We start from the raw sequence: 9519 nt of genomic DNA, 5'->3' as shown, positions 1-9519 counted from the left end.
AGAAACCGGCTGCTCATGGCTTGGAAGGGTGCCCTGCTTACTGCGTAAAAATATGACTGAATGGCCACTCCCAGAGAGTGGTGGTGCCAGCTGGCAACCAGTCACAAGTGGTTCCCATGGCTCGGCATTGGGTCCAGTCCTGTTACTATCTTTGTCAGAGATCTGGGCAAAAGGATCAAGTGCACCCTCAGTCAATTTGCATATGACGCCAAGTTGTGTGGGAGTATTGATCTGCTGGAGGGCAGGACAGGTCTGCAGAGGATCTGAATGGGATGGATTGATAGGCTGAGGCCACTTGTATGATGTTCAACAAGACCAAGTGCTGGGTCCTGAACTGGGGTCACACCAACCTCGTGCAGAGTCATATAGTGACTGGGAAACTTCCCAGCAACATAGAAGTTACAGGTGTTGGTCAACAGCAGCTGAACATGAGCCAGAGTGTGCCCAAGAGACCAAGACAGCCAATGGCATCCTGCTCATAGCAGAAATAGTGTGGCCAGCAGGACCAGGGCAGGTATTGTCCCCCTGTACTGGGCACTGGTGAGGCCACACCTCAAATCCCATGTTCATTTTTGGGCCCTTCACTATAAAAAAGACACTCATGTGCTGGAGGGTTTCCAGAGAAAGGCAATGGAGCTGGGGAAGGGTCTGGAGCATAAGTCATATAAGGAGCAATTGAGGGTGCTGAGGTTGCTTAGCCTGGGAGAAAGGAGGCTCAGAGTGGACCTTATGGCTCTCTACAGCTACCTGAAAGGCAGCTGTGGCCAGGGGGGATCTGTCTCTTCTCCCATGTAACAGTCAATGAGACAAGAGGAAATGGCCTCAAATTGCACCAGGGAAGATTTAGATTGGATACTAGGAATAATTTCTTCAGAGAAAAATTTGACAAACATTGGAACAGGTTGCTCAGGGAAGTGGTAGACCCAGCATCCCTGGAGGAATTTAAAAGATATGTAGACATGGTACTTAGGGACATGGTTAATGGTGGACACAGTTTTAGTTTAATGGCTGGAGTCAATGATCTTAAAGGTCCTTTTCAATGTAAATTGTTCCATGATTCTTAGTGGAGCAATGAAGCTTGAAAAACTACGTAAATCTGCAAATTGCTCACAGAGAGGTGTTATATCAGAAATACCTGATGTTTTTTCTGACACTCAAACTGACTGCTCTGAGTTGGTGTCATGGTTTGACACTGGCACAATGCCAGTGCCCCCATGAAAATGTGATCCCTACCTTGAATGCTGTGAAGTGGAATCTAGAATAGAGCAAAGCAGGCCCAAGCTTAATAACAGAAAAAAACTTTATTAAACTACTACTACAAAAGAAAAGAGAAAACTAAAGAAGGGAGAAAAAAAACCACACAAAGATCAAATGAAAACCTTGCAAAACATTCCTCCCCCCCACCACCCAACTCCAACAAACCACAGTGAGACACAATCTGGACCCCAATCAGGTTTCCACCCTCCAGACAATCGATACCCAGTCCATCGAGGGAACAGAGTCTCTCCTGTGCCACAGACCCCCCAAGAAACACAGCTCCACATCCTGTGTTTCCATGTCACACATGGCACCGCCCGGAGAAAAATTTTGCCATGGTGACCCTTCTCCTTTCCATGCACAGTGCTCTCACCACTAAATGCATGGATGGTCAGACTGCCTTTAGGATTTTTCCTTTCAAGGATGCCCTGCCAAGAGGGGAGAAAACAACAGTTCAGTTTTTCATTGTTTGGGACCACAGTCCCCCCCATTTTCCCCTGGGGCCGAGGGCTCAAGAACAGAGATCTTCTTCTCTTCTCTTTCCTTTCCAGGGCAAGGGGGCGCCACCACAAACCCCCTGACCTTTTCTCTGTTCACTCCACTTTTGTCTTTTTCCCAGCTGAAGCAGGGCTCTTGACTCACTGGCATCCTCCCAAAACACAGTCCCTCTTGAGGAGAAGATTGGTTCAGGTTGTGGCTAACATGGAAAAGTCCAGCCAAAAGCCACTCCTTGTCCCCCTCCCATCCAGAATTCCTCCTTCCAACATCCCAGGGTCCAAGGTGTCCCTCTTCCTCTCTTTCAAACCGAGGAGGGGAAAGGAAAATTCACAAGCTTTCATTTCTCAAGGAAGGGTTAAAAGTCCGAACTCCCAGGATGGCTCGATGCCCGGACATCCAGCGACTCCCACACAGCTGGGCACCTTGCAGCAGCTCCCCCCGCTCCTCCTTCCTTGCGGCTTTCTCTCTCCCTCTCGGAAGAGGAACTCTGGGGGGGGGGAAATGGAGACATCCCAGATTTCTTCCCCCCTTCCATCTGCAGGGACCAGCCCGGTTCCAGTCCTTTCACCACCCTTGGGGCTTTCGGCCTACCTTTCTCAGGCCATGGGCTTCTCCTCCCCCACCCAGCTCGTGGCTGGGCAGGGGAGGTTTGCACTGCATGCTGACCGGAACCAAAGAGAGCGAGTTCCCCTGGGAATTCTTCTCTTAACTCCTCTGTGTTCTCAGAGGCGTGTTTACTTTCAATTGGTCAATATCTAAATTGACCTCTTCCTTCCGGAAAAAATTCTCTTTCCGTGTCAAACCACGACAGTTGTCTGTGTTGTTGTAAGATATTAATTGCTACAAAACCCTATAAAATATTTTCACTTTCATGAGTATACACACTGTCTCCAATGTGCCTTAAAATTGCAAAAGGGGGAAAAAATAAATGCTTTTACTATCACACCTGTTAATTTTCATCTTAAAAAATCAGTAAGATTATAACTCATCCCTTTATCCTGGGGTCGTTTATTGGTGTTATTTTCATCCCTGGGGGACAAAGGATTCTTAGTCTGTATTCTGCAAAACAGAGGTGCATGATAAGCCTAAAAAGGCAGGACCACTATAGGGTAGTCACTAGAATTGAGAACAGCAGCATATTCATTTAAAGAAATCTCTTTCATCCATAATTCCCTAATATACAGAGCAGAAGTTTGGAGGTAAGACTCTTAGCTTTAAATAGATTTACACAGTTTACACAGCTCTCTAAGGCTTGGGGATCCTCCAAAGCTGCAGGTTTCTTCTGACTGCTGCAGACAGGTTTTAATGAAACCTGTGAAAGACCCAGATATGGAGGCTGACAACCACCAAGAGGCAAAAGGATAGAAAGCAGAACCTGCATCTGCAAACAGTCACGCCTCCAGAAACAGACACATAGCACAAGAGCAGCTATATTGATTATCAGATAGCATTTGACACTGTAAACAGATAAGCTCTTAGGCCAAAGTTGTTGGTTATCACGTATGTATCACTACACACTACTTTAGCTTTAATAGTCCCTCTGACAGAGAGATGGAGAGAGGCAGACAATCAGGTGATTTTCAAAGACAGAGGGAAAGGTTCTAACCTCTAACGCTGTTGCCAACATTGTTCAAATCTTTCCTGACCAAAAAAGACCCACCAAAAAAAAAAAATCAAAAACCCCAACAATTACGAAACCTTACAAGATATCCCTCAGAAAACTACTGAGGCCAAATATAAAATCCTTTCAAATGAAGAGTGGAGGCTACCCCAGCACATACTAAGGGAAATAAGAAAGCAATTAAGACACATTTGTTAAAGAATTTTTAACCTGTCAGCAATACATGCCTTTTGTTCTTCAATCTTTTAGGTTAATAAAATCAAGGCCAGTTTCCTTAGAGATGCTGAAGCTATTAGGTATCAGTAAAATGTACCACAGGGACTCTGTAGGAAAAAAAGCATTTAATTGAGTGTTCAGAGCCAGAGCCACCCACTGTAAGTATATCCTGGCAATTGAGATGTTATTATTGCCAAGGCTCTACCATATGATGATATAAATGCTTCTTTTCTGAGTGAGAACACTGAACCCATGGGTGAAAAGATGGCTGCACTTCTTAAAAAGAAAGTCTTTTGCATTTTGTCATTGCCATCCACAAGAACCAGTAGTGTCATTAATGAGATTACATTTCTATTGAATTCATAAGTAAATCTAGCAAAAATTACTTTTTAGAATGAGAGATATTCAGCATTTCCTTGTCTAAATTTGCATTTCTAATAATGTGTCTGTCTAAATGGTAACCTTATTATCAGTCTTTCAGTACTGTGTTCAGTCCTTGTGAAGAAACAAAGACACTCAAGTTCTTTCCTTCTTCATTTCTCCTCTCTGGATGAATGATGTATGAGCTTTTCCAAATGCTTTCAGCATATGATGGGTCTATTTAGCTGTGCACTGGAAGTGTTGGGAGTAAATGAAGACAAAGAAGCCAAAATAGCAGCACTAACGGTAATTCAGATTCTGATTACTGATCCAAATTAGACTGGATAAGCTAGAGAAAGTCAAGGTTTTGATACAGAGTTTTTCATAATAATAGTGAAATAAAATAAAATTCCATATTTATGTGGTGTACTCCATGTTCTACAGTCAGAATCTTGATTTTCAGTACACAGAATAAAACCTGATACAAAGCTAAACTCCTCAGTTTAGTTCCAGGTTATTGATCTTCACTCAAAAACTTCTAACAGTAAGTAGAGGTACATGAACTGGAGGAAACATTTCCCTCAGGGGACTTTTGTCCAAGGCTGCAGTTCTCACACAGGGGTTTTTATCAAGCTGATACACCTATTTCCTTAGGGACTGAAAGTGCATTTTCAAATGTCTTCAGACTGGAAGTCTCACCTTGCTAAAGAAAAGATTTTGGATAACTAGCAGAGCACTGGAAACCTGCCCCCACAAGCTGAATACAAGCAAAAAAAATATATTCCCAAGCTTCTCTATTTATTTTTCTTTAGGAAAAAAAAAAAAAAGAATGTTTTATAAGCTTAGAGTAATTTTAAAAGAAAAGAAAGTGTAAATTTTTTAGGGAGCAGACATGACTGTGCTAGACAGGTTATGGTACAATTAGTACTTTTCAAAGTCATGGAAATGCTGATAGAAAATGAAGCCATTAAAGAATTAAGGGATGGTAGCAAATCCAAATCAACAAGTTTCATGAAAAACATGCCTTGTCAAAGAAATATGAACTTTTAAAACATCATTTCTAGTGTGCTTCCCTTTTTTAAGGAAAATATACCTTTTATACCTCACTAATTTGGCATTGATCACAAAGCCTCCACTAACATTACATATTCTGACAACACTATTTATAAGACTCCACAGGGTGTTTCCACCCTTTCCAGTCATCCTATACCTTGTAGTCATATTTATATTCATGCAAAGTCCTTTCATCCAAACTCCTCATCAGTTCTTCCCTATACTGCTCCTTCTGGAAAGGTGTCTGTTTTCCAGCCTGAATACTTTATTATGCCTAAATAATAACTTCCCCCCATTCCCTGGGGATAGATGCACACACACACAGACACTGTAGCCCAACATTGCACATATGAGCATAGGCTTCAGGGGCTTTTCAGCTTCCCTCTGAACAGCAAGGATTATAACCCTTCACATGAAATGTTACACTAGGCCAGCTTCCAAACAGAATAATGCTGGATACTAGTTTTGGATGTCTGAAAGCTCTGTTGTTTTGTTTTTTTGGTTTTTTTCCCATGATATCCTGTGGAATCTTGGTCAAATCCTGTATCTTCTGTGTGCATCAAGATGCGCCTATGAAAAGAGGAAAATTGGACATGAAAAAGGGCATGTGGTATTTTTTCAAAGAATATGATAGAAAATAAAGCTTATAAATAAAAGCTACAAGAAAATATATATTAGGCTTCAAAATAAGGTATGTTGTAAAGGGTAGGGGTCAGCATTTAAATAAATTTGGCTGTAGGCATTTCAATTTCAAGATAAGATATTTTGAGGTGGTTAAGGAAAACTGATTAGTCATTTACATTCACTGGTACAGAACGTTAGCATGAAGAAGGGACATCCAGAAAAGCAGATACAGTTAGCCCACATGTAGCTATTAATGAAAAAAGTGTCTTTCACTGGGAAGTCAAATTGGAGTCTCTATCAAGTATCTTCTCTCTGCCCTACCCACTGCTTAGCAAGAAACCCCAAATCTTTTTTGTATCCATCACCTCCCCAACCTGATTCCCACTAGCCATGCATCTTAATTTCACAAGACAGGAAACAGCTTTACATGAGCTATCAATAAAAATAGAGAGGGATAAAAGAACAGCCCTTATTCTCTGGCCCAGCAAGATTTTGCTAATTGAGATTGGATGCATTCCAAAAGACAGTTGGATTCCTGCTTGTGTCAATCTTTTTCTTAAAATGCCAAAATTCCCTTAAGAATCCCTGTTTCAGGAGATAACCAGTGGCTTAACCTGGACACCTGGTACATTTTTGTCAGACACTGCAGAGAGACAATCTGCCACTTCAGACACAGCAAAGCCCTGTCTCAGCTCTGAGTGGAGCACGGTTCAGAGGAAACAGTGACTCTAAGTACAGGAACACTGCGGTCCTTCAGCTACTTGGAAGTATCTGTGGTTTGTTGCAATAATCCAAGGCTTTTGCTTGCATGTGCTCAGAGGCCAATGAGCAAGCTGCAGACTTGTGCCAGTGCCTGCTCACGGGGCTTCCCCTTCCCAGCCTGGTGGAAGCAGCAGCATTAAGTGTCTCAGCAGCTGTTTGCCTGGCAGGCCCCAGAGGGTGAAATTAAAGACACTCTTTAAAGTTTCGTTTTTCTTTTTTTCTTTTTTTTTTTTTTTTTTTTTTTTTTTTTTTTTTTTTTTTTAAATGCAGAACTTAAAAGTCATGCATTTTAACAGAACATCTGCCATTTGGGCTGTGATGCAGAGTGTGCTGAAGTCATGCATCCTTATAACTTGAGCCAAGCCTTCAGATCAGAAGAGACTATGAGTCCTGTTTCTTCTATGGGTCAAGCATGGCTAATAACACATAAACCAAAAGAATTTGTAGACAGTAGCAAAACCAAGAATTTGCACCATGACAGTGTGCTTCTGCTTGGTAAACTATATAAGGGGACTCTTGTTTACAGAAGGTATAAAAGCAGAGTCTAGGGAAAAGGAAGGAATATATATGGCTTTCCCATCTTTGACCAAATGCAAAGAACTGAGGTATTGGTTTTGCTTAATTAGCAAAATCTTAAAAGACCAGTACATAAAGGGATTCTCTACCCTCTCTGTTTTAACATCTAGTTCCCTTATTTTGCCATTAATGTGACACACTGTGCTGAAAGAGCTTTACAGTCAGAAGAGTAATACAACAAAAGGATTCTTCTGGTTTTTAGCAATGAGTTACTGAAATACAAATATCTGCACTATTAAATTTTCACAGAAGGAGTCTGTGAGTAATACAAAACTAAAGAAAGCTTGACAAGATCCAAGGACAGCATCTAAGGTTCCCTCCCGTGAGATAGGCAAATTTCTCCATGTTTTTTCCCCCAAATTTCATCCAATGTATTTCTTGTTAATAACAGACTATTACCTGGTGTCTTTATGTTTTTCTAACAGATTATTACTTACTGTCTAGATGGATTTTTTAAGTTCAGCATCTAGATATATTTTCTGTTTTGCTGACGGTCACAAGAACAAGTTAGTGACATGTGAGATCAGTAGAATAAAAAAAAAGGCAGGGAATCCTCTGTATCCCTGCTTACATCTGAAGGCCTTGCTGTTAGTCTGTTTTGTAACAAAGAAGCATAACTGGTCCTCGGTATGCAGCGTGCCTGAGAAGTGCCTTGATCGGGTCAAGTTGTGTGTCAAGTCTTTTAAGACCTGGAACAGAGTTCTGGTTTGGGGGGAAAGCCTGCTTTCCAGTGATAGTATTTGCCTGCTCTTGTATTGACCAAATCTTCAAGAAAAACTTGTGTATATAATTTCTGAGACAACAATGCTTTTCTAGTTTTTTGATGGTTTTTTTTTATGGAGAGACAATAAATATTTAAGTCAGTCAGACCTACCATCTTATTAATGAGACAGACAAAAAAAGCATTCATTTTGTTGGCCACCTTTGCAAGGGTTAATCACACATTTCCATAACCTGCTTACATAGCTTTCCCTATATACCATGGATGACTCTGGAAGGTCAGACTTACAGCATCTTGTATGCTCAGACTCTAAAGCACTGCAAAACACACATGACTCGCATCTAATTGTTAGCATTTATCATTTTTATATTCCAAGTATACTCAATAAAATGGGATTTACTCTGTTGATGCGACAGTTGAAATATCTTTTGCTTAGATGTAAGCAAGAGGTTATGATCGCTCAGTTTTCTGATTGGTACAGGCACATTACAGCACCATGTTTCAAGTATCGAGGTGTTACAAGGGAATAGATGATAGAAGTCTTTTGAACAATAACTTTGTATGCATAATATATACAGCACTGTATACACACACACGTGCCCTCTTCAATTCTAATATGAAAATGCAGTCATATCCTACACAAACATGCTCTAAAAATGAAGTGGAAACACATTCATCTGATGATGACTGTGTGAGAGAGTCACAGGTTAAATTTGCTTGCTAGCTTAGTAAGACAAAAGAGTACAAACTAAGGAGGGTTCCCTGACTAATTTTCTAATAGTCAATCAGTTATTTTTATTAAAAGCAAATTAAAGCAAAAGAGATAAAAAATTGTTATGATAAATATAAAATAACTTCAGACAAAATAAATATCGAAATGACTGGGAAGTAGGAGAGAATGGATATGAGCTACTCCTTTCATTTTACTTACATTTAACAATTAGTTATATACAACCTGCATCCATTTGTTATAAATGCATTCCAATATTTTATATAAAAATTGCTCACCAATAACTGCTGGAGCTGTTGTCCATACTTATAGCCATTTTATTCTGGGGTATATTTTCCATACATTGCTCATATCCATTTGCTATTGACCAATTAGCACAAATTCTGTATCATTGTGGGCTGACTGGCTCCCTTCACATTTCTTTCAAAGACAGAAAATGAACAATGTGTGTGTATTTGTGTGTGCTTCCCCTGTCTTCTGTGTGTTGTTTACAGAGAGAATCACTGAATAAGCTTACACTCTTTCCAAAGATGTATGTCTGGGCTCTTAGACCCCAGGGCCTTGAACTAGTTGCATCCATATTGCCTTTTGGCCAGGCTCGAATCTCAGTCGTTCCCAGAAGGTGTATGCAGTTTTGAACTCGCAGCAACAGCTGAACGCCCTCCAAACAGCACAAGAGCTCATGTGCAGAGACTGCAGCCTGGGCAGAGTTTACAGCCAGGCTCCCAGCTGGCAGGACAGTACAGACACGCATGCTAGGAGAGCAGCCTTTCCTTATATGCATATATGTATGCATTACCTAAGCAAAGAAGTTTATTTACAGAAGTTTCATTTGGGTAAGGCAAGGAGTATTCAGCAGCTCAGATTTGTTTTTCACAGCTGGCTCCTGTGGTAGAGGATATACAGACAAAGACTTTGCCATGACATCTGCCTGATCCCTGGATAAACATGGCTGTGAACACATGTGCTCTTTCTGCTTCTCTGTTTGTATTAAGGCAGCGTATTCACCTATAAAACTTGCGTCACCATTAAGATATGGTCTGCTTTAAGATGCCTATTTCTGTTTAAGGATGAAATTTAGTAGGAGGAAGAAAAAAATGT

The 9519-nt window shown here is 40.8% G+C and overlaps 1 long non-coding RNA gene across 1 annotated transcript; it reads right to left on the bottom strand.

The window, feature by feature from the left end:
* Nucleotides 1-1286: 1286 nt before the first annotated feature.
* On the bottom strand, nt 1287-2424 carry LOC144247114 (uncharacterized). Its single transcript, XR_013340801.1, has 2 exons — nt 2347-2424; nt 1287-2242 (listed from the first exon to the last, which is right to left on the bottom strand). It is a non-coding gene; the product is annotated as an uncharacterized LOC144247114 (long non-coding RNA).
* Between the last annotated feature and the right edge of the window lie 7095 nt (nt 2425-9519).

The sequence above is a fragment of the Lonchura striata genome, chromosome 1 (assembly GCF_046129695.1).
Source record: "Lonchura striata isolate bLonStr1 chromosome 1, bLonStr1.mat, whole genome shotgun sequence".
In the NCBI taxonomy this organism is placed as follows: domain Eukaryota; kingdom Metazoa; phylum Chordata; class Aves; order Passeriformes; family Estrildidae; genus Lonchura; species Lonchura striata.
The sequence above is the reverse complement of the archived record's forward strand: the minus strand, read 5'-3'. Positions and strand labels throughout refer to the sequence as shown.